The 24,670-nt window shown below is 45.2% G+C and overlaps 1 long non-coding RNA gene across 2 annotated transcripts; it reads left to right on the top strand.

Annotated features, from left to right (window-relative positions):
- The first annotated feature begins 158 nt into the window (after window positions 1-158).
- LOC119244909 (uncharacterized) lies at window positions 159-22,923 on the top strand. Of its 2 annotated transcripts, none has more exons than XR_005125159.2 (6): window positions 159-404; window positions 5,831-5,896; window positions 10,474-10,528; window positions 11,990-12,135; window positions 20,749-20,862; window positions 22,663-22,923. It is a non-coding gene; the product is annotated as an uncharacterized LOC119244909 (long non-coding RNA). The 2 variants fall into 2 exon arrangements; XR_005125158.2 differs by having other exon boundaries at window positions 159-590.
- The last annotated feature ends 1,747 nt before the right edge of the window (window positions 22,924-24,670 follow it).

The following is a 24,670-nucleotide window of genomic DNA, read 5'->3' as shown; positions in this document are numbered from 1 at the left end:
ATGTCGCGGGGAGGGCGCGGCGGCTGGACGGGCCGCTGTCGCGGTCAGTCTCGGGCAGCAGCGCCCCGGGCCACCGGGCTGCGGCCGCCCGGGGTGTCGCCCGGGGCGGGGACTCCAGAGACCGGGGGAAGAGACAGTCCTCACCTGTCGCTGTCGGTGCAGTGCTCCTGCAGCGTGTGCGTGGCCTCCCTACCCGGCCAGGGCAGGATTGGGGCCCAGAGCCCCTCTCCCAGCCGCCGGGCGCCGCCCTGAAGAAGCCTGGCGGTTCTGGGAGACGCCCACGGTGGCACTTTGCATCTACACGGCACAGTGGGGAGCACTGAGGGATGCTACAAAAACAAGACCTTGCGTCAGGAGGGTTTTTTCCCCGCCCCAGTCGAAGTAGCATTGCTTTACAACAGTGTGTAAGTGTCAGGTGTGCGTCCTTGAAAATCGTGTGTGTAGATGCTACGTTAACTTCCCATGCAGTTGTCTCCTTTTATTTACCTGGTATACCCACTTCGCTTCTGGTAACCATTCATTGGTTTTAGAATCTAAAAATTTATTTTTGTTTTATGTAGCTCATCCGTTTGTTTTCTCTACGGGTACAGGTGAGTGAAATTATATAGTGTTTGTTTTTCTCTATCTGACTTATTTCACTAAGCATAATGCCCTCCAGGTTCATGCGTATATCGCTCCAAATTAGTGGGTTTAAAATAAATATTTATTTATGCATACGAGAACTGGGGTGTAGGCCAGAGGTGTGGGAGGTGAGAAGATGTACCAGACAGAGTGGAGAGCAGAACAGGCAGAGCTACTGAAATACACTGCTGAGGGGACCAGTGGGGGAGATAGGAGAGGTCTGCTGCGCCATGTCGGTCAGTTCCCTAGCCAGGGAGCCTCAGTGGCTGGCAGTAGCTTGGCACTGAGACTTTAATCCCTCTGTCACCAGGGAAACCCTAGTGAGTTTTTTTTTGTTGTTGTATAAAGTGTTGACCTTAAAATTTTCTCATATTAAAAATGAAATTTTGGGCCTCCCTGGTGGCACAGGCGCTTGAGCTCCGCGCTGTGACGATGTTCGCAGCCTCTGTAGCTCCGGTTCGATCCCGGCCGGCCAGCGATGGTCCCACATGGCACAGCAGACCTCTCCTGTGGCGCCCGCTGCTCCCCTCAGCAGTGTCTTCGGTCCATCTGCCTGTTCTGTTCCCCGCTCTGTCTCTGGTGAATCCTCTCACCCTCCTGCGCTTCTGGCCTGTACCGCAGTTCTTGTATAAAATAAATCTTTTTAAAAAAATGAAATTTCAACATCATTTATAATAGTGAGGACATGGAAACAACCTGCTGCCCACTGACAGAGGATTGGATTAAGATGTATATGGGCCCTCCCTGGTGGCCTAGTGGTGAAGTCTACATTATATCTATGGCCAGAATTCAATCCCAGCCATGAAGCTGATCCACATTTGGTGCAGCAGACTTCTCTTACATTGCCCGCTGCTTTCCTTGGCAGTGTATTTCAGTCAATCCACCTGTTCTGTTCCCCACTCTCTCTCTGGTGAATTCTCTCACTCCCGCCCCCCCCCATCTCTGGCCTGCACCCCAGTTCTTCTATGCAAAAATAAATTACAAATTTTAAAAAAGATGTAAATCTACACAAATATTACAAGGAAAGAATAAATGTTTCCATTTACAGCAAAATGGAAGGAGTTCAAGGGAATTTTGTGTAGTAAATCAAGTCAGCATGACAAGGACAAATATTGGACATCTACATAGTGGACTACTTGACAAAGTGAAATACTTTAAAAAACTACCAGACACTAATAAAGTAAGGCTTCTGAGGTTAAGAGGGAAGAAGAGAAGGAGAAAGAATAAAAAAATACATGTGCAAAGCAAATCTAGCTGATTAACTCTAGAATCAAGAGGATGGGTTCTACAGATGTTCACTACTTTCTGTATATTTGAAATTTTTCATAGTAAATGTTGAGGGACATGTATATAAAACTTGTTAAAAACAAACTTAATGCTAGCACTAGCAAGGGAATACAGCCAAACATTTAATCAGATGATAGTTGATTTCTAGTTATTACCATCTCAGAGCCTTTAAAATGAAAACAAGCAAACAAAAACAATAGGCACCTATATATAACTACTGATGGTATAGTCTTTTTGGAAGGCAAATTGATGGTATACAGCAGGCTCTGATAATATACCTCTTGATCCAGTAATTCCACTTGCAGGATTTTATCATAAGTAAATAAGAAATTCTCACAATAAATTATGTATGTTCATTGCATTCTTTGTAATTAAAAAAATTAAGCTCTTGATAATAAGGGTGTGGCTTAACACAATAATATCGAATGTTACACAATTATTATGTTTTGAAGGATATTAAGGTCACACTAATTTAGTTGTAATTAAAATTTGTTAAAAGTAGTGTTTAGTATATGCATATTCACATGTAAGTATATATATATTTTAAAGATTTATTTATTTATGCATACAAGATCTGGGGTACAGACCAGAGGTGCAGGGCGTGGTGGGGGGGTGTTGAGAGGATTCACCGGAGACAGAATGGGAAGCAGAACAGGGAAACTGACCGAAGTACACTGTTGAGGGGAACAGCATGCGAGCCAGGAGAGGTCTGCTGCGCCATGTGGGTTGCTCCCTGGCGGTCCAGGGATCGAACTCATGCTGCAGTGGCTGTGGACAGCTTCATAGGTTGCATCTTAACCCCTTGCGCCACCAGGGAGACCCCACATATAAGTATATATTCTAAAGGAATCTACTAAACCTTAGAAACACCAGTTGTCTTCTTTCGTTTTTGGGGGTTTTTTTTGAGCAAATGTTTTTATTTTTAGATTTTTTTTTAAAGATTTATTTATTCATTCATACAAGCACTGGGTACAGTCAGAAGCGCGGGAGGGTGAGAGAATTCACCAGAGCCAGAGCAGGGAGCAGGGAGCAGAACAGGCAGAAGGACGGAAGTAAACTGCTGAGGGGAGCAGTAGGCGGCATGAGAGGTCTGCGCGCCATGCGGGACCCTCCTCCGGTGGCCTGGGAGCAGCCGGGGATCGAGCCGGCGCCGCAGAGGCTTCGGGCAGCTTTGCAACCCAGCGCTCAACCGCTGTGCCACCAGGGAGGCCCCCTTTGGGTAGATTCTTAAGGAGTGGAATCGCTGGATCATATATAGATCCATTTTTAGTGTTCTGCGGAATCTCCACACAGCTTTCCATAGTGGCTGGACCAGTTTGCATTCCCATGAGTAGTGTAAAAGGGTTCCTTTATCTCCAACTCCAGTTGGAGTTGCCAACTCTAAAGAAGGCAATTGTGAACATATGTCCAACTAGACGGGATTATTCTAAGCAAAATAAACCAAAAGGAGAGACAAATAATGGATATTTTCACTCATATGTGGAATATAAAGAAACAAAGCAAAGGAACAGACATAAAACAAACCTTTGGACTCTGACCTCAGAACTGAGGAGGGGCAGGTGGGGTGAGAGAACTATTGACGCATTATTGGTGGGCAGTCATAATGTAGTAACATACATTCAACAGGGTGTGAAACTATACCCCTAAAACATTTGCAATGTTGTAAATCAATGTTTCTTCACTAGAATTTTTTTAATTTTAAAAATTAAAAATGTAATGCAAATGTGGATGTCATATAGTTCTGTAAAGTTGAAGATTGTTACCGCAACTATAATTCCATTTCCATTTTTATATTCTGAAATAAAGTTTTATGCAACATTATCTCAGTTCTGAATGAGAGAATATATATATCACACACACATACCACATACATATATATGTCAGTGTATATATATATTCATTGCTTGTAACAAAAAAGTAGAAGAAAATAACCTTCCAAATTGTGGAGATATTTCTTGATGGCAGTTGTAGCTATATTTTTATTTTTATTTATGCTTTCTTGTCTTTCTCAAATTGTAATAAGCATATCCTCCTTGTGTAATTGGAAAAGGGCACAATAAATTATTCCTAAAAAAAAAGAACCAACTGTTGTATGATGGATGATGTAAAGCTTCTAGTTGTTTTTTGCTGGCCTTCAGAAGACAAGCAGGAAAGAGCCCTGGCCAGAGAGGCTCTTGAGTCTAAGTACATAGCCATATAAGAGCTTATATATCCTAAAGGCATTTTTTTTTAAAGATCTATGCATACAAAAGCTGGGGTACAGGCCAGAGGTGTGGGAGGTGAGAGGATTCGCCAGAGATAGAGTAGGGAACAGAACAGACAATCTGACTGAAATACACTGCTGAGGGGAGCAGCGGGCGAGACAGGAAAGGTCTGCTCCGCCATGTGGGTTGCTCCCTGGCCGGCTGGGGAGGCTGTGGACAGCTTCATAGGTTGCATCTTAACCCCTTGCGCCACCAGGGAGACCCCCTAAAGGCATTTTTAAGTCCCAGTGCCACCTTATTTTGGAGGGTGTGTTAAGGTGTATTAACACCATCTCTGAAACCTACCACTCCTACATGATTGTTGTTGGAGACAATTAGGTAAGTCTCCTAGGGAGAAAGTGGAGCCAATGAAGTGTCCTAATAGGACTCTAGGTGGAAGACTGCTTGTAAATAGTAATGATTCACCTGATATCCGTGCAGTCTTGCAGTGTGCAATCTTGCAGTGTGCAGTCCTCAAAGGGGGTTCATACCCAGCCTAGAAAATGTGCTCAGATATGAGAATCTGGCATGTACTGCCTTTCTGGATTAGAACAAACAACTAAATCAATAGGAAGCATTTATGATCCTTTACGGAAACGCAAAGGTGGATTTTATTCTTTTGAACCCATGTACAAACTTTTGCAGGTTAGAAGCCAAAAAAGGTGAAAATAAGGGTTTTGTGACCTGGCCTGAACCAAGAATAATGACCTGGAGTCCTGCCTTAGAAGCCTCTGTATTATGTTCCTTAGGACTGTAGTAATTGAGTTGCTTAATGCTTTTTTTTAATTTTATTTTTTTAAAAGATTTATTTATTTATTTATACATACATACATACATACATACATGCACTGGGTACATTCAGAAGCGCGGGAGGGTGAGAGAATTCACCAGAGTCAGAGCAGGGAGCAGAGCAGGCAGAAGGATGGAAGTACACTGCTGAGGGGAGCAGTGAGCGGCAGGAGAGGTCTGCGCACCATGTGGGACCCTCCTCTGGTGGCCAGGGAGCAGCCGGGGATCGAACCTGTACTGCAGAGGCTGCGGGCAGCTTTGCAACCCAGCGCTCAACCGCTGCGCTGCCAGGGAGGCCAATGCTTTTTTTTTTAAAGGAGTCTTTCATGCTGGGTTCCACCAGACTTTATTTTATTTTATTTTATTTTTAAAGATTTATTTATTTATGCAATCTACCCGTTCTGTTCCCCACTCTGTCTCTGGTGAATCCTCTCACCCCCCACACCTCTGGCCTATAACCCAGTTCTTGTATGCATAAGTAAATAATCTTAAAAAAAAATAAATGGGAACAACCTCGTGGTTCAGAGTCAGGCTTTCTGAGCATGAGTCATATGACCCTTTTAGGTAATTAATAAATTGGGGGTCCCTCATCCAGGAGCCCCTTTGGCTTGGTATTCAGACACTGCCCCTCTGGAGGGACCACCAGCCAGTCCCAGCAGCTGTTCTTTTTTTGGGGCACTGACACTGTGTCTTCTCTCAGCTTGGCTGACATCCTTAGCTGCAACCATGTATTTTGATTTCCACAAGGGAATTAAATAAATGCCTGCTAAGTCCTGCACAATTGTCTGGACTGGTAAGTATCTGGGGGTACCAAAGCTGGAGGTCATTGCCTTTTCTGGGGTGATCTTTCAACTGCACCATCTGACCAGAGCTAATTTTTTTGTTTCCAGAGGGGTGGATGCTGAGATAAGAGACCTCTGGAGATGCTCCAACTCCCGATCTGTTTGCCCTCTCAGGTTAGTGTGCTTTTGTGGGTCCTCTTGATTTATTTTTATTTATTTTATACGTTTTTTAAAGATTTATTTATGAATTTAAGAACTGGGGTACAGGCCAGATGTGCAGTGGTGAGAGGATTCACCAGAGAGAATGGGGAGTAGAACAGGCAGATCCAACAAAATACACTGCTGAGGGGAGCAGCAGGCACCACAGGAGAGGTCTGCTGCACCTTGTGGATGCAGGCCAGAGGTGTGGGGGGTGAGAGGATTCACTAGAGACAGAGAGGGGAACAGAACAGGCAGATCTACTGAAATACACTGCTGAGGGGAGCAGCGAGCAAGTCAGGAGAGGTCTGCTGCGCCATGTGGGTAGCTCCCTGGCCTGAGATTGAACTCATGCCGCAATGGCTGTGGATAGCTTCATAGGTTTCATCTCAAGCCCTTCTGCCACCAGGGAAGCCCTGGAGGACAAATATTTCTAATGACTTTTTGTTAGAAATATTTTGTTTTCCGGGCCTCCCCGGTGGCGCAGCGGTTGAGCGCTGGGTTGCGAAGCTGCCCGCGGCCTCTGCGGCGCCGGTTCGATCCCCGGCTGCTCCCCGGCCACCGGAGGAGGATCCCACATGGTGCGCAGACCTCTCCTGCCACCCGCTGCTCCCCTCAGCAGTGTACTTCAGCCCTTCTGCCTGCTCTGCTCCCCGCTCTGGCTCTGGTGAATTCTCTCACCCTCCCGCGCTTCTGACTGTACCCAGTGCATGTATAAACAAAACAAACAAATATAATAAATAAATAAATAAAAACATGCCTCTATTAAAAAAAAAAAAAAAAAAGAAATATTTTGTTTTCCTTTCTTCAGAAATATTTTTTGAGTTGACTGTACCTGCACCAATGACAAATTGCATCTTTTTTGAGAACTTAAAGATTTGCTTTTTCTTTTCCCCTGATACCCCAAAATGTGAACTTTCAGTAAGTGTTCATATTTCTCATGGCAATGTGTTGATTAAATCCAATAAGACTTTTTTTTTTTCCTGTAGTAGACTATTGGGAACACGGTTGTATTACTGGGGCTTTGGCTGGAATGTGCTAGTCTGCTTGCAGGAGTCTAGTTTGGCCTCAGAACTTTTGAGAAAAGATATCCTGAATGTCTTGCTTTCAGGGTTCCAGGTCTGTCCGGAAAAGTGTAAGGGAGGTCACCGCTTGGCAAATCCATAGACCCCAGGACATTTTGGGATCTTGAGGAAAGGTACTGAACTTACCCAAAGATAAATGTACAACAGGCAAAGTCTGATGGGGAGGCCCTGGCATGGCCCTGAGTCCCGAGAGGCTACCTGTAAAGAGCTCAACCTGAGATTCCTTTTGAAAACTTCCAGCACTGCAGACTTTTTAAAGTATACAGTTATATTTTATTCTCATTGTATGTATGCAAACAGAATCAAAACACTGACCAAGTATATTGGAACTGGACTTAATCTGCAAATGAGTTTTACTCTAATTATTTGGTAGTTATAACATGCACTAATACAGCTCTGTCCTCCAGGTGCGTATTCAGGTTGCCATTCAAACAGTGATTTGGGGTTCAGTTGTGGTAAGGTTAAGCTGCTGCAAGGCAACCTAATGCAGTTTTAGAGATTGTAAGGAAAGCTCCAGGAGATGTTTACTGAGCACAGAAAGACCAGTAGGAGTTAATCATAAGCCAGAAGGGGAAGGTGTTTGAGGCAAGAAGAACAGCAGGAGCCATCACACACACAGAGGAGAGTGTGGTAGACTAGAGCAGTCCCCACTGCACTCCAGCATGGCTGGAACAGGGAGTTCAAGGAGGTATAAGGTACAGGGGGCTGGGGATTGCAAGGCCTAGTATACAATAGTATGGCCTTTGGACTCTACTGAGGCAGTGAGTCGCCATTGAAAGGTTTTAAGGAGTCATTTTGGGATGAGACCTTCTCAGTAGAAAGTGGCAGCTGAGGGGATTGGCAATGTGGAGTAGGAGAGGAGACTGAGCTAAATTCTGGGAGACAGCTGCAGGATAGTAGGAGAAGGAAAGGAAGTGAGGGAGAGATGTAGCAGTAGTTTCCAGTGAGGGCAGGGGTAGGGCTTCCGGGAGAGAGAGATGATTAAGGGTCAGTGTAGAAAGCATTGCTGTTTAATTGCTGTGTAAGTACACACTGCAATGACTTCATAAATTCCTTTATTAAAAATCTATATTGTAGGGCCTCCCTGGTGGCGCAAGGGGTTAAGTCTCAGCACTATGAAGCTATCCACTGCCACTGCAGCGCAGAGTTAGATACCGGCCAGGGAGCTGACCCACATGGTGCAGCAGACCTCTCCTGTTTCTCCCGCTGCTCCCCTCAGCAGTGTATTTCAGTAGATCCGCCTGTTCTGCTCCCCACTCTGGTGAATCCTCTCACCCCCCACACCTCTGGCCTGTACCCCAGTTCTGGTATGCATAAATAAATGAATCTTTAAAAAAATCTATATTGTCCATTCATGATTTGGGTGTTGGACTCTTATTATTCTGGGAAGATATGACTCATCTCTAGCCTAAAGGGAAGTAGAGGTAAGAACAGGGATATCCCCGATGACCCATTGACTAACAGGTTACAAAGGGACATAATATGGAAGTGGGTGCAGGACACCACTGCAGCCGCCCAAGCAAGAACTCTCAGTGACCTGACATAAGGCCACAGAGATAGATGCTAAGGAGTGAGGCATCCCAAGGAGATGAAATCATCGGACTTGAGGGTGGAGGGTGAAGACCAGGTTGATCCCCACATTCCTGGCTTAGGGAACTGGTCAGGCGGTGGTATCACTCTGTGATTGAGAATAAAGCAGAAGGAACAAACTTGCAGGGGAAGGGGCTGATCTTTGGCACTGGATGGTGATGAGTTCAGAATTGTGTGCAGGACATAAGGAGAACTGTGATGACTCTAGGCTCTCTGCGCCCTAGTAGAATTCCAGGTGATGGTAGATGGGGATTGGAGCCTGATACTTGAGATAAGACTGTCCTTCCTACAGGAGAAGCTTTCACTTGAAATACATGGCACTCAATAAAATTCGTCATCCTTGCCTTCAGATTGAATAGACTTTGACCTTGGCAGACTGCTAAGAGTTAATGCTTTTCCCACAGCAAGTTTTACTTCTATGAGTAGAGCAGTGACTAATAAAAAAAAAAATAAAACAATTAACACTGGGGATAAAACAGTCTGTGAACCTGCCTGTCTGGTTTTTTGCCTTTCCCTATGACATCAATCCCCTTTGGCATCCCAGGAAAATGTTTTCTTCTTTGTCAAGCTCAGTTAGGAGCTGCTCCCAGACCCTGGCCCTTGGGAGTGGCAGGCAGAAGCGGAAGTGATGGGGCAGTAGACCGTGAGTGGCAAAATGAGTCATCTTGGGGAAACTGGTCCAGGTTGGCAGGGAGAGCTGTGGGCTGGGTGGCTGTGGAATGTGCTTCTGGTCACAGCACCCTGGACCTCCCCATAGTTCTCTGCCACTGTATTTGTGTGATGGGGTAAAGGAAAACATATTCGGGCAAGCTGTGCAATAAAGAACTGATCCATGCAGGGAAGAAGGGGAGAGACAGCAGCAGAGCTAGGTTTGGAGAGAGTTTAGAATGGAGGAGCAGAGCGCTTTAGGGAAACCAGTGCCATGTGTAGGAGGCTGTGAACAGAAAGATGGGAAAGATAATTCAAGAAGATTTGCCATGTGTTGTGAATATTAGTCCCTTTGGTGTTTTCTTAAGAGACTGCAGAAAATCTTTAATGTTGTTTTTCAAGTATTTTTGAGTAATGAACCGATCTTTTCTTTGAAAGTGACCAAGCAGGTAGGAACAGAATGGGCCTGGTTTTATATCAGGTACATTAAAGGCAGTGAGCATATTGAATTTGTTATATTCTGAGATGAAGTCCACGAATAGTTTGTCATATCAGGGCTTGTTGTATGCGTGGGCTTCAGTGATCAGGGATACATGGGGTTCAGGCATCTGCTCCCTACTCCAGCCTGCAAAGCTGTAAACTTTTACATGTCAACAGAAGGTTCTTTATTCTGAGGAGAATATCCATGCAGTGCTGTCCAGTAGGACCCTGCACGATGATAGAAATGTTCTGTAGCTGGGTTCTATGTGGTAGCCAATAGCCACTTCCCATGTCGTTATTGGATACTTAAAATAGGCTACTGCAACTGAGAAACTGAACTTTTATTTATTTTTGAAATTGAACTTTTAATTGTATTTAATTTAATTAATATTTTTTATTATGCATAAAAGAACTGGGGTGTAGGCCAGAGGTGCTGGGGGTGAGAGGATTCACCAGACACAGAGTGGGAAGCAGAACAGGAGAATCTACTGAAATACACTGCTGAGGGGAGCAGCAGGAGAGACAGGAGAGGTCTGCTGTGCCATATGGGTCACCTCCCTGGCTGGGGATGGAACTCAAGCCGCTGTGGTGATAGCACAGACTTTACCCCTACACCACCAGAGAGGCCCTAATAGACTATTTTTAAAGAGCCCTAACTTTTTGGACTCAGATCAAGTTTGTACTAAGCAGATTAAAAAATTTTTTTGTTGTTGTTGAAATAACATTGATTTATAACATTGTGTGTTTCAGCTAAGCAGACTTTTGATGAACTGTGTCAATATAATTTGGTAACAGCATCTGAAAGGTAAACACACTTCTTATAACAAATATGGTAAATATCTGGAGCTGTTTAAAAAGTAAAAATAAATAAAGTGAGCCAAGAGCAAAAGAAGCTTCTAGGCACCTCAGCCCCTGCACTGACATGTGCATGGCACCTGCACTACTTCCATGTGGCTGGGGCTGGTGGTCCCCAAAGCCAGCCCATGGGCAGGGCTTCTGTGACTGTCACACTAACCAACATTCCCTGGAGCTAGGTAGCTGAGGATTGGTTTCTTGTGTTAATCCAGTCTGTCTTCCCTGGCACACTCCTTGGAAGTGCCTGCAGCAGACCAGGGTTTTCCACCTTGTGAAATGCTTTCACCCCCAGCTCCAAGAGCTCAGGGTTGTGTAAGTGGCAACTGTGACTTTGGTGGCCTCCGCACTTCTTGCCCACTTGACATTTTTCATTTATTCAACTGATATTTATTGAGCCACGGAACTGCCTGGCTCTCTGTGGGTTCCGGTAACACCACTGTGAGCTCTGTTCACGTACCACTCACAGGGAATTGAAAAGAGAATTGCAACAAATTGAGATAGGTGCTATGAAAAATACAGGGTGCTCTAGTCCTCCTCAACCCAGACTAAAAGGGGTGTTCAGGGAAGAAGTCTTGGATAGGCAGCTCTCTAAGTTGAGACCTGAAGAACTTGCTGATGTTAGGTAAATGAAGTGAAGAACATTCTAGATAAAAGGAAAAGTATATGCAAAGGAAACTGGGAGGACAAAAAAGAGCTGGTGCTTGGGGGATACTAAATAGCCCAGCACAGCTGGGGCCTGGGATGGGGGTGAGGGGTGTTCTTTCTTGCTCAAGAGCCATGGTCACTTCTGGTGAGATTTACTGATGTAAATCAGAGCCTGACTGGGTTAGATTATATGTGTAAGTCCTAAGTATTCCAGCTGCTCAGTGGAAATCAGTGTGAGTTGCCTTTACCACACAAATGTTTTTTGTATATTCCTGAATAGGATGATTGTAAAGGGGATGAGATGTTCAGATGGGGAATGGGGAGGAGAATATAGTCTCACAGTCTCCTAGGAGAGCTGTGAATAGCCAAAGGGTGCTTTGCTTGTTTGGAAGCCAGAAAGAAAGAGAGCCGGACAGGATCAAACAATGATCCCTCAAAACACTAGCATGTTTATTAATATTAACTATGAATCCCCTTCAAAATGGAAATGACCTCAAGGTCTACCCCGAAGAGACTTGTTACAGACCATGCAGATACTCAAGAGACCAAGTCCATTCATGCAGGTAGGAAATGAAATGGTCTGAAAGATATTCATGGAATGAGTACTGTGTGTACTGTGCGGGTGCTGTGTGGGAGACCCCAAGGCAGAGACAACGGATTGCACCTAGAGGGAGCCTATCTCCACACCCTTAGCTCGGCCCTTCATGATTTACCTCCGCCAGCCTCTCCTCATCTACTTCCCTCCAATTTGCTGTGTCTGCACTAGGTCTTTGCAGGGGCTACTTCTCCTTGGAACATTGATTCTCTCTCCATCTCTGCCTCCTCAAGATCTGTGTTCAGGCCTCTGACTAAGAGAGTTGGTGTTCAGTCATGCCACGACTTGTGTGACCCAAGTCCGGAACTTTCCTCCAGGTTTGTACCTCTGAGAGGCCTACTTATCCCCATTATACCTTTCATTTCCTCAAGAGTATTTTTTAAAGATTTATTTATTTATGCATACAAGAGCTGGGGTGTAGGCAGAGGTACAGGAGGTTGAGAGGATTCACTAGAGTAGGGAACAGAATAGACGGATCCACTGAAATACACTGCTGAGGGGAGCAGCAGGAGAGACAGGAGAGGTCTGCTGTGCTATGTGGGTAAGCTCCCTGGCTGGGGATCGAACTTGTGCTGCAGAGGCTGTGGATTGCTTCATAGTGAGGTGCTTAACCCCTTGCGCCACCAGGGAAGTCCCCAGTTGATTTGTTTAAGCACATTCTAGAATATTTTTATCAAGTTCTGTATGGCATCCATTGATATTTTAATTGAAATGGTGCTAATATCTATGTATTTACATATGGAAATTTTTCATTCTTACTATATTTAATCTTCCCTTCCAGAAAGTTGGCATTTTCATATGTTCATGTCTCTTTTTTTCTATTTTTCCTATGTGGCTTATAGTTTTTATATTTAATGAATTCTGTGTCTGTAACACTGTGTTAATACCAAGTGACTTCTTGTGTCTTTTTTTTTTTTAATTTTTTTTTTTTTAAAGATTTATTTATTTATTTATACAAGCACTGGGTACAGTCAGAAGTGCGGGAGGGTGAGAGAATTCCCCAGAGCCAGAAGGGGGAGCAGAGCAGGCAGAAGGACCGAAGCACACTGCTGAGGGGAGCAGCGGGTGGCAGGAGAGGTCTGCGTGCCATGTGGGACCCTCCTCCGGAGGCCGGGGAGCAGCCGGGGATCGAACCAACGCTGCAGAGACTACGGACAGCTTTGCAACCCAGCGCTCAACCGCTGCGCCACCGGGGAGGCCCTTTTTTTTTTTTTTTAATATCACCTCTGGTACCAAATGTGTTATTTTTCTTCGCCAATTCTCCCACACCAATAGTTCCATTCAGTTCGATTCAATTCTGACACTAACTACTCAGAGTTAGTGCAGACCCCCACAGATTAAGGACTCAATCCCCTGAGATGATCCCCACCTCAGAAACTGGCTACAGCTTGGGAGGTTGCCAGTCTTCCCACACTTGTTCCCCACTAATGAAAATCAGTGAGGGGATAATACCCACAGCCCCTCCTCAGATTTGACACTCTGCTAGAATGATCCACAGAACTCACAAAACCACTTCATTTTCATTTAATGGTTAACTGCAAAGACTACAACCCAGAAACAGTGAAATGGATGAGATACACAGGACAAGGCATGGGGGGGGGCAGGAGCCTCCACACTCTCAGGGCAGGCCACCCACCCAGCTCACCATGTCCCTGTGTGTCCCAGCCCAGAAGCTCTTCAAATCTTGTTCAGGAGTTTAAAACCCAAACTACGGCTCCCTCCTTCTCCTCAGAAGTTGGGGGTTGAGGTGGAAATCTCATGTATGTCTTTTGGGTAAAATATGTAATTGAATTTACTTCTCTTTTGCTAATCTGTTTTTGGTCAGTTTAATTCATAGACCTCCCCCACCACCCCGCCACTGAACCAAAGAGGGAACCATTTCCCCCTCATCCCGCACTATCAGCAAACTGCTTCTAAAACTGACATGGAAAAGCAAAGGTACTAGACATAGCCAAAACAATTCTGAAAAAGAATGAAGTCAGAGGACTCATATTACCACCAATTTTGACTTACTATAAAGTCATAGTAAACAAGACAGGGGGGTATTGGTGTAAGGATAAACATACAGATCAAAGTAACAGATAGAGATCCCCAAAGTACTCAAAAATACAGTGAACTGGTTTTTGACAAAGGTTCAAAGGCAAGTCAATGGGAAAAGGACAAACTTCTTTAGGACTTGAATTGGAACCACTGGAGGGTTTTGAGTAGAGAAGAATCACTATTACTTGGAATTTTGGTCTGTTTATTTGAGTTGGTTTCTAAAAGCTCACTACTTGGTAACGAATAGTCTACAGGACAGCATTGGTGGGTGGTCCACTAAATGCTGTTGAAATTACTGCATGGAAAATGTGGGGTTTGGACTAGGTCATAACAATAGAGGTAAGAAGTGGTCAGTTGGAGACATGTTGCAAGACTGAGCTGACAGAATTTGCTGATGGGTTTGATGTGAAGTGTGAAGGACACATTTAGGAATCAAAGGAAACTTGCTTGCTGATTTTTTTCCCTGAGCACCTAGAAGAATGGAGGTGCTTTTTTCAGAGTTGAGGAATGCGGCTCCAGGATAAGCAGTTTGGGATCCAAGCAGGGCTATTTTGGACATGTTGGGTTTGAAATACCTATTAGACATGCCAGAGGCATTTCAAATAGGACTTAGAATGTGGGCTAAGCGTTCAGGAGAGACGTCTGAAGTTGAAGTAGAGCTTGGGAGTTGCAATAGGCTAAATGTTTGTGTATCCCAACATTTGTATGTTGAAACCTGCCTCCCCAATGGGATGGTAGTAGGAGGTGAGGCCTTTGGGAGGGGATACGGTCCCCTTTGTGAATGGAATGAGCACCCTCCTAAAAGAGACCACAGAGAGCTGCCTCGCTCCTTCCACTCTCTGCGGACAATGCAAGAAGAGGCCTGCCTGTGAAACAAGCAGCAGGCTCCAACTAGACCTCCCTGCACTTCCTGGCACCCTGATCTTGGACTTCTGACTTCCAGGACTGTGAGACATAAAATTCTGTTGTTTATAAGCCATCCAGGCCATGGCATTCTGTTCTAGCAGCATGAACAGCAAGCAGTCATGATCAGAGATGGTATTTATTTAAAGCCACAAAAATAGAGACTATGAGAAACTGAGGAGCAGTCGCCAGTGAGATAGAAGAAGACCTGGGAGAGGCCTGGGGATCCTGGGAGCCAAGCAGAGAATGTTCTTCAGAGAGGAAAATAGCAACAGGGAAAAATACATCAGTGAAGGAGGTTGAGAACTGCTCACTGATGACTTTGATATGTTGTAATGGTGGAGTGGATTGAAGAGAGAACGGAGGTGTCTTGTTTTGGGCTGCGATAACAAAACACCATAGACTGGATGACTTACTGATAACAGAAGGCTGTTTCTCACAGTTCTGAATCAGAGACAGTGAGTTCAGAAAACTCTGGAGGAGGCTGAGATGGGATAGTAGCTGGAAGAGAATGTATAGTCAAGGGAGTCGTATTTTAGGGATGGAGCATGTTCCGGCTTGTTTACACCCTAATGGGAATAATCCGGTAGAATAATCAAGGGAAACTGATGATACAGGAGAGGAAGCAAGGACTGAGGATCGCAGCAGTGAGAGGAGATGGTCTGAGGTAGGAGCTCTGTTTTCTGCATGGTGACTGGAGGGGAGACAGAGCGCTTGCACACAGACATGGGTGCGTGGGTAGGGGTGGTGCTGGAATTGTAGGGAAGTCGGCTAAAAGAATGAAGTGGATCTATGTGGCATCACACAGAAAACCCAGATTCATCCCATTTTGGTAAAAATGAGATAAAAAATTATTATATATATATATATTTGAAAGATCTCATTTTAGCCATTTTTATCTTTGAGTTGTAAAATTGCCAAGAATTTTCTTTGCCTGATTCTAAATTTCTGCAGTCTTTGACTTTGATATTGAATAACTGTGACTTGTGAAAGTAGAATAAAACAAATTATTTTTAACTTTGAAAGATTCCATCAGAACAAAGCTGTGAGATAAGAGCAAATATATATCAGTCTTTGCTGTGCCCCCCGCTCCTTTCCTGGCACAGAGCTCCCCAAACCCTTGTAATTTCCTAAGCAATAAAAGCACTAGGAGTATCTCTTATTTAAACATTTATCTTTGGCCCCATCCCTGACACTCATAAATTTATAAGTGTTAGGAGCGCCGGCAGCATCTTTTGTTCTAATGATGTGTTTCTGGATGGAGAGTGGTTGGGGGCTGGATGGAGAATGGTCATGAAAAACATCAAACCATGATTAGAAGTTTGGAATTTTCAGCCCCACCCCCATCCTCTAGAAAAGGGAGAGGGGCTAGAAATGGAGTTTATAATTATATATATATATTTTTTTTTTGGGGGGGGTAGTTTTTCTTTCTTTTGAGTTTATAATTGATGGTGTTTGTGTGAGGAAGACTTCCCAGGGAGTCTGCAGGAAGTTGCTTCCAGGTGGGTAAAGATATCCACACCAGGAGAGTGATGCACCCCAACCCCACAGGGACAGGAACTCCTATCTCCAGACCTCGCCCATGTATCTCTTAATCTGTATTCTTTTTTTTTTTTAAAGATTTATTTATTTATTTATTTATTTATTTATTTATTTATATAAGCACTGGGTACAGTCAGAGACGTGGGAGGGTTAGAGAATTCACCCAAGCCAGAGCGGGGAGCAGAGCAGGCAGAAGGACCGAAGTACACTGCTGAGGGGAGCAGTGGGCGGCAGGAGAGGTCTGCGCACCATGTGGGACCCTCTGGTGCTGCAGAGGCTGCGGGCAGCTTCGCAACCCAGCGCTCAACAGCTGCGCCACCGGGGAGGCCCTCTTCATCTGTATTCTTTATTGTGTCCTTTAATAAACTGGTGAATGTGTTTCCCTGAGTTTCTCTGAGCTGCTCTAGCAAAAATGAATGGAACCCAAGGAGGGGGTCTTTGGAACCTCCAATTTGTAATAGTTGGTCAGATCAGATCAGCTTGGTGGTAACCTGGGCTGTGATTGGTGTCTGAAGTATGTGGGTGGGAGGTTAGGGGGCAAAATTGTGCACCTGAGCCCTTCACCCAGGGGATCTGATACTGTTTCCAAGTAGATGGCATCAGGATTGAGCTCCATTGTAGAATGCTCCTGGTGTTGTAGAGAATGACTTGGTGTGGGTGGGGGGTTGAAAACCGAAACACATTTGGTGGCCAAAGTGTTCTGTGTCAAGGTAAGGGAGACACGGGAGAAACCCATAGGAGAGAAGAAGTGGATTTCCCCTTATTGACTTCCAGGACTATGAGACATAAAATTCTGTTGTTTATATCCAGGCTATGGCATTCTGTTCTAGCAGCATGAACAGCAAGCGTCATGAATAGAGAGATGGTATTTAAAGCCATGAAAACAGAGACTCTGAGGGCCTCCCTGGTGGTGCAGGCAGTTGAGCCCTGTGCTATGAAACTGTCCACAGCCTCTGCAGCGCAGGCTCGATCCCAGCCAGCTGGCGAGGATCCCTCATAGTGACAGACCTCTCCTGTCTCTTCCACTGCTCCCCTCAGCAGTGTGTTTCATCAGTCTGCCTGTTCTGTTCCCCACTCTGTCTCTGGTGAATCCTCTCACCCTCCCATGCATCTGGCCTGTACCCTGGTTCTTGTGTAAATAAATAAATCTTTAAAAAAAAAATAGAGACTATGAGACGCTGAGAAGCAGTTGCCAGTGAGATAGGAGAAGAACTGGGAAAACTGAGTTTTTCTTTACAAAAGCACTGTTACAATCCTGAAGAACTGGAAACAACCTAAGTGTCCAATGACAAAGGATTGCTTAAAAAGTGTTATGGTTGGGAAAAAGTTTTGGATGGACTTTTAAAAAGTTACTGAAAAATTATGTTTTAGAAGGTTATTGAGTGACATAGAAAGGTAACAAAATGATACATCCGGTGTGATAGGTATGTGAATATGGGTATACATAGAAAAAAAGGCCATATATTTAGGGCAAAATATTAATAAGGGTGGCGCAAGGTGTTGGGCACAGCACTGTGAGGCTGTCCACAGCCTCTGCAGCATGAGTTTGAGCCCCGGCCAGCCAGGGAACTACCCACGTGACATAGCAGACCTCTCCTGTCTCTCCTGCTGCTCCCCTCAGCAGTGTATTTCAGTAAATCTGCCTGTTCTGCTCCTCACTCTGTCTCTGGTGAATCTCCTCACCCCCCGCCCCTTGCACCTCTGGCCTGAACCCCAGTTCTTGTATGCATAAATAAATCTTTTCAAGAAACAAAACAAATATTAATAATAGTTATCTCTGTACAGTTAATATATAGAATTTAGTCTTTGTGTTCCTACTATCTTCTACTATGTACAGCTATTATTTTTGTCATTTTCAATAAAAAATTGGGTCCCAGGAAAGAAAGCCGAATTAGTTAAAAACTCCATAAATATTTTATGCAGGTAGTGGCCGTGACATCAAGACTGAGAACAGCTGTAGCCGGTTGCACTAATTATATTATTTTACTTTATAGCCTGGCAGTAAAGTTCCCATAAATCCAAGAGGCTATTTTATATGAACTCAAATGGAAAATGCTCACAGAAGCTCTGGCTAGAAACACCTGGCACCCCTGCTAATGAAATAATTCCTTGGGAGCTTCTGGGGGAAGTGGCTGCTGGAAGGAACTAATTTTTTTTTTAAAGATTTATTCATGCATACAAGAGCTGGTGTGCAGGCCAAAGGTGCAGGGGGGTGAAAGGATTCAACAGAGAAAAAGTGGGGAGCAGAACAGGCAGATCTACCGAAATATACTGCTGAGGGGAGCAGCGGGCAAGACAGGAGAGGTCTGCTGCGCCATGTGGGTTGCTCCCTGGCCTACCAGGGATTGAACTAATGTTGCAGTGGCTGGTGATAGCTTGATAGCACTGACTTTAACCCCTGTGCCACCAGGGAGGCCCCTGGACAGAACTGATTTTTACATTCAGCCTTAAGCTCTGGCTTTGAGACCCAGATGACAAGTGTGGGACAACCAAGGAATCTGCTCTGAGAGAGAACGACAACTTCTTTGCGTGTCCACTGCCCCAGACAGAACTGTGTCTCGACATGCAAGTGTTTAAATAGAAAAGGTGGAAACTGAGGCAGCGCCCCCACCACACACACACACACTCCCTCTGGTCACATGAGCTCCCACCTATAACCATTCAGTGTCCTAGTGGTCTCAGGACAGACTCCAGGTGTCCCAACCAGGCTCAAAGGGTAAAGGTCCAGTTGCTGCAGACCACCGCTCCAGCCTCCTTTCTCCCATACTTCCCCAGATTAGTCTCTGTAGCCAAGTTGGCCTCCCTTCAGCTGTCAACCTCCCTCTAGCCTCCGGGCATTTGAAGTTGCTATTCCTTCCACGCAGAAAGCTCCTTGCCCCTCCCTTTAGCCTAGTTTCTGGCTCCTTTAGATTGCTGCTCCAATGTGACTTCTCAGAAAATCCTTCCCTACCTTCCAGGTTAGGGCAGAGTCCTCATTAATAGCTCTCAAACCAACTTGTCCTCCATTGTTGCATTTCTTAGAACTGTAAACAAATCCCCCCATGCATCTTATTTAATGTCTGCTTCTACCACACGCAAAATGTAAACTCCGCGAGGACAGGATTCATGTCTGACTTGCTCCCTTCTGTGTCTCTAGTGCTTGGATGGGGGCCTTGTACCAAGCAGGTGCTCAGTAGGTGTCTGTTGAAAAACTGATGGGTGACTTAAGAAGCAGGAGAGGAACTCTCAATGTTTATTTTTTAAGTGGCCAAAGCACTTAGGCAGGAAAAATTAAATAAGTATTAAAACTTTACTGGGCAGGAGTTGAGGGGTATACATCTCTGTAAGATCACATACCTCAGGACCTGGCCCACAGAGAAAGTCAGAATGTTGCTGGCTGAATAAACATTACCTCTTCCATCTACACCTACTCCTCCCTCAGCGGTGATCTCATCCAGTCCCCTGGCTTTAAATGTCATCTTAAGTTGATGACTCCCCAAATTATAGCTCTAGTCTGGACTTCTTCCCAGGACTCATATATCTAACTGCATATTTGACACTGCCAAATGTTTCATGTGTAACTGCCTCTCAAACTTAACATGGCCAAAGCAACTTTTTTGCTTGCTTCTGTTATAGCCAGCCTTCCCCACCTCAACCCATTCTTCTCATTGTTCAGGCTACAAGTCTTGGAGTTTTGGTTGACTCCTCTTTCTCACATCCTGCATTTAATTAATAATCAAATCTGTCACCTCCATCTTCAGAATCCAGAAACTGACCTCTTCTGATTATACTTCTGCCACTTTTGTCCAGTCCATGCCATCATCATCTCTTGCCTGGACTGCTGCAGCAGCCTCTGTATGGCCCCCTGTACACTATCCTCTACCCAGTAGCTGGGTCATCAATTCTTATTTATTTATTTATTTTTAAATCACATCACATTGTGTTTTGATCAAACCATTTTATTTTATTTTATTTTTTTAAAGATTCATTTATTTATTATTTATACAAGCACTGGGTGCAGTCAGAAGCACGGGAAGGTGAGAGAATTCACCAGAGCCAGAGCGGGGAGCAGAGCAGGCAGAAGGACCGAAGTACACTGCTGAGGGGAACAGCGGGCGGCAAGAGAGGTCTGCGCGCCATGTGGGACCCTCGCTGGCAGCCGAGGATTAAACCAGTGCTGCAGAGGCTGAGGGCAGCTTTGCAACCCAGCGCTTAACTGCTACCACCGGGGAGGCCGGGTCATCAATTCTTGACTCAAATGGTGTCTTCTCAGGGAGACCTGCCTGGAAACCTCTATTTAAGACAAGTCCCCTTATCCTGTCAGTCTTAGTACTCTTATTCTACTTTATTTTTATCCAGACACTTACCAGGGTCTGACATATTTTTGCTTGTTTGTTATTATTCTCCTGCTGGAATATAAGTTCCCTGAAGAGATGACTTAGTCTCTTTCTCTTGTGCATCTCTAGCTGGGTTCTGATCACCAATTACAATGTGTGTTTATGTCTGGACACAAGCTGGGAGTCCTATAATTCAACTCAGGTCTGACACTATTTACCTGAAGATAACATCAAATTCCACAGGTGAGGAGTTCAGTCCTACAAGACTGCCCCCCTACCCTGCATCACAGCACAGACTTCAGACAAATGCCTGTTGCAAGCCCAGGTTGTTAACTGTACTTGTGACCAACCAGATATAAACCAGATATTCCCATGATCCCTCCTCCTTGGGTTTGATTAATTGGCTAGAGTGACTTAGAGAACTCAGAAGAACATTTCACTTACTAGATCACCAAGTATATATTGCTTATTAAGTCACATTACAACCCCCAGCACCCAGAGAAGTGACACCCAGTTCTCACTCAGAAATCTCTCAGCAATCATGAGTGAAGATCTGAATGAACTCAACTTCTGGAGAGTCCCAGTGAGTGATTAAGAATGGAGATATCAGAGATCAGATAGCAAGGATCTGTTGTTTTGTCTGGGGCCCTACAATAATTGAGATTTAACTCGGGGGGCCTTTTTGCACATAGTTAGAGTGACACTAAGGTCACCTGAAGAGTCAGAAGGAGCTCCTTAGTGCCTGGATTAGACTCAGGTCCTTACCTTTAGTCCATGCCGGAGAGAGTCTGATCTGTGATTACTAGACATCCCATCCCTTTGTCTATGAGCAGGCCTCCCTGCCTTGTGGTCTTTACATGGGGCTGTCCATCGGGGGTCAGAGACATTTAGAATCAGTCCAAATTGTTTAGGGCAATGATTCTAAACCTAGGGACAGTTTCACACTCCAGAGGATACTTGGCACTATCTGCAGATATCTTTAGTTGGCAACTAGACATGAGATGTGATTGGCATCTAGTGGGTAGAAGCTAGGGATGCTGTTAAACATCTTCCAAAGCACAGCATGCCCTGCCCCCACTCCCCTGCCCCTACCCCCCGCAACAAAAGACTTTCTGGGCTAAAATGTCAACAGTTCCAAAGCTGTAGCATCCTGGTTTAGAGTAACATTAGAGAAAACATTAGTAGCTAGCATTTTTTAAAATATACTTTTTTAAAAAAGGCTTTCCATACACTTTTTTTTTTAAAAGATTTATTTATGTATACAAGAGCTGGGGTACAAGCCAGAGATGCAGGGGGTGAGAGGATTCACCAGAGACAGAGCAGGGAACAGAACAGGCAGACTGACTGAAATACACTGCTGAGGGGAGCAACGGGCGAGTCAGGAGAGGTCTGCTGCACCATGTGGGTTGCTCCTGGCTGGCCAGGGATCAAACTCGTGCTGCAGAGGCTGCGGATTGCTTTGTAGTGCGGTGCTTAACCCTTTTGCACCACCAGGGAAGCCCCTCCATACAGTCTTAATCCCCAAATTGTCACTGAGAAATAAGGACTGCTGTAACCCCTATTTTACAAGAGAGGAAACTGATGCTCAGGGGGATGGACTCACTCACTTAAGGCCACACACCTTAGTAGGGCCAGAGTCGGGATGTACACGTAGGTCTGCCTGGCTCCAGAGTCTACTTGTAGCTTCTGCTCTGGGTTACTACGCCCACTGATTGGGAGCTAAGGGGGTCTGAATAGGTCTCCCTGGATGTGCCTGAATTTATCTGCTGCCCCCATGGACAGGAGGCTGAGCATTAAGCCCTCAGAGTTATCTGTTCACTGAGGTGAGTCTTGGCTATTCTCCAGAGGGGAGATTTTCCTTCCCTGAGTTGCCCCAGCCTGTGTGGCCTCACTCACCCAACACTGCAGTACAGTATTTGGCTCCAAAGCTTAGTTCCCACGCCAGCCCCCAGCTAGTGCCAGTCCTTCTCCATGGGGAGGAAGTTTCTGGATTGAGACATAGACCTTGCACTCTCTCTCAACGGGCTCCTCCTTTCTGTGCAGGGATCTTTGATTCAACTCTGAAGCCTGCATCTCTGAAGCCACATCTCCTCACACTTCCTTTCAAGTAAGGGAGGGCTGGAGTTGCTATACTGCTGACAAACTTCATGATCCAAGAAAAACTGAAGACCCCAGAAAATCTTAAAAAGTGATTGCTGGACAGGACTGGGCATAGCACATCCTGGGCCAGTGGCAGGATGGAGGTGGAGCAGGCTGTGGTCCTGTCTAGCCTGTTTGCAGAAGGGTAGGGTTCTGAATCTGGCAAGGAATACCTGTCGGCTTCTGAACACCCCAAAGGGCTTCCAGAAGACCCCGAGAAAGTCTGGTTTCAGAGTCTAGGGTCTCAGAAATTTTGCTTCCCGCTGTTTATAAATTCCAGTAAGAATAATAGAAAGAAGAACAGAAAATGCATGTTTTCAGGCTCAGCAAGTTTTTCAAGCAAACTTAGCAACTGAGAGTGGAATATCGTCAGATGGGCCAATAAGGTGGGCCCTGGTGAGGAACCTTGCATTCATTCCAGGGGCTTGGGTTATTCTAGAGCAGTTCTTTTTTTTTTTTTTTTTAAAGATTTTATTTATTTATGCATACAAGAGCTGGGGTACGAGCCAGAGATGCAGGGGTTGGGTGAGAGGACTCACCAGAGACAGAGTGGGGAGAGAACAGGCAGACTGACTGAAATACACTGCTGAGGGGAGCAGCGGGCGAGACAGGAGAGGTCTGCTGCGCCATGTGGGTTGCTCCCTGGCTGGCCAGGGATCAAACTTGTGCTGCAGAGGTTGCGGATTGCTTCATAGTGAGGTGCTTAACCCCTTGCGCCACCAGAGAGGCTCTGTTCTTTTTTTTTTTTTAAAGATTTATTTTATTTATTTATGCATACAAGAACTGGGATGTAAGCCAAAGTGTGGGGGGTGGTGAGAGGATTCACCAGAGACAGAGTGAGGAGCAGAACAGGCAGATTGACTGAAATACACTGCTGAGGGGAGCAGTGGGAGAGACAGGAGAGGTCTGCTGCGCCTTGTGAGTCAGTTCCCTGGCAGGGGATCAAACTCATGTTGCAGTGGCTGCAGATAGCTTCATGGTGCTGTGTATTAAGCCCTTGCGCCAGGAGGGAGGCCCCTGGTGTTTTGTTTTTTGTTGTTTGCATAGAAGAACTAGGGTGTAGACCAGAGGTGCAGGGGGTGAGAGGATTCACCAGAGACAGAGTGGGAAGCAGAACAGGCTGATTTACTGAAATACAGTGCTAAGGGGAGCAGCGGGAGAGACAGGAGGGGTCTCCTGGGCCATAGGTGGGTTGGCTCCCTGACTGGGGATCGAACTGTGGCCTTAGCAGTGATAGTGCTAAAACTTAACCCCTAGCCCACCAGGGAGACCTTCCTCCCTGCTATTAATCAGAACATCAGCATTATTTTCAGGCAGTGCAGGCATCTTGGTCCTGTCCCCATTCATTCATGCAGCATTTATTCAGCAAATGTCACACGCCAAGTAGCATAGGCCACGCTCCATTTACTTCCAGAAAGTATGAAATCTCTAGCACCTAAGATAAGCCAACCTGTCTAATGGAAAGAATACTAGATTTGGAACCAGACCAGATCGTAGAAATCTGGCTCCCTAACTAACTTGCTGTGTAATCAGGCAGAACCCTTCCCTTCTGTGGTATCTGTTTTCTGGCACCACTTTTGGTATCTGTGTGTGTGTGTGTGTGTGTGTGTGTTTCTGACATCAAATACTTATTTAAACTGGGTGTCCAACAATTTAATTCTGACATTGACTCCCAGGCGAAGGATTCATTCCTACAAATCTGCCTCCACTTCAGATACCTGCTGCAAATAGGGTTCTCAACCTATGCTCACTTTGCCCTGTTGACTACAAATACAGGGGTTTCCATGCCTGCCTTCTCAGTCTTGATGAGTCGCTAGAATGATTCAAACAACTTAAGAAAATACTCTACTTATTATTATTGCAGATTTACTATAAAGGACACAACTCAGAAAGAGCCAAATGGAAGAGATGC

Source organism: Talpa occidentalis, unplaced genomic scaffold (genome assembly GCF_014898055.3).
Source record: "Talpa occidentalis isolate TD23 unplaced genomic scaffold, MPIMG_talOcc4v2.1 talOcc4.14, whole genome shotgun sequence".
Taxonomy (NCBI): Eukaryota; Metazoa; Chordata; class Mammalia; order Eulipotyphla; family Talpidae; genus Talpa; species Talpa occidentalis.
Note: the sequence above shows the minus strand (reverse complement) of the source record. Positions and strands in the feature narration are given on the sequence as shown.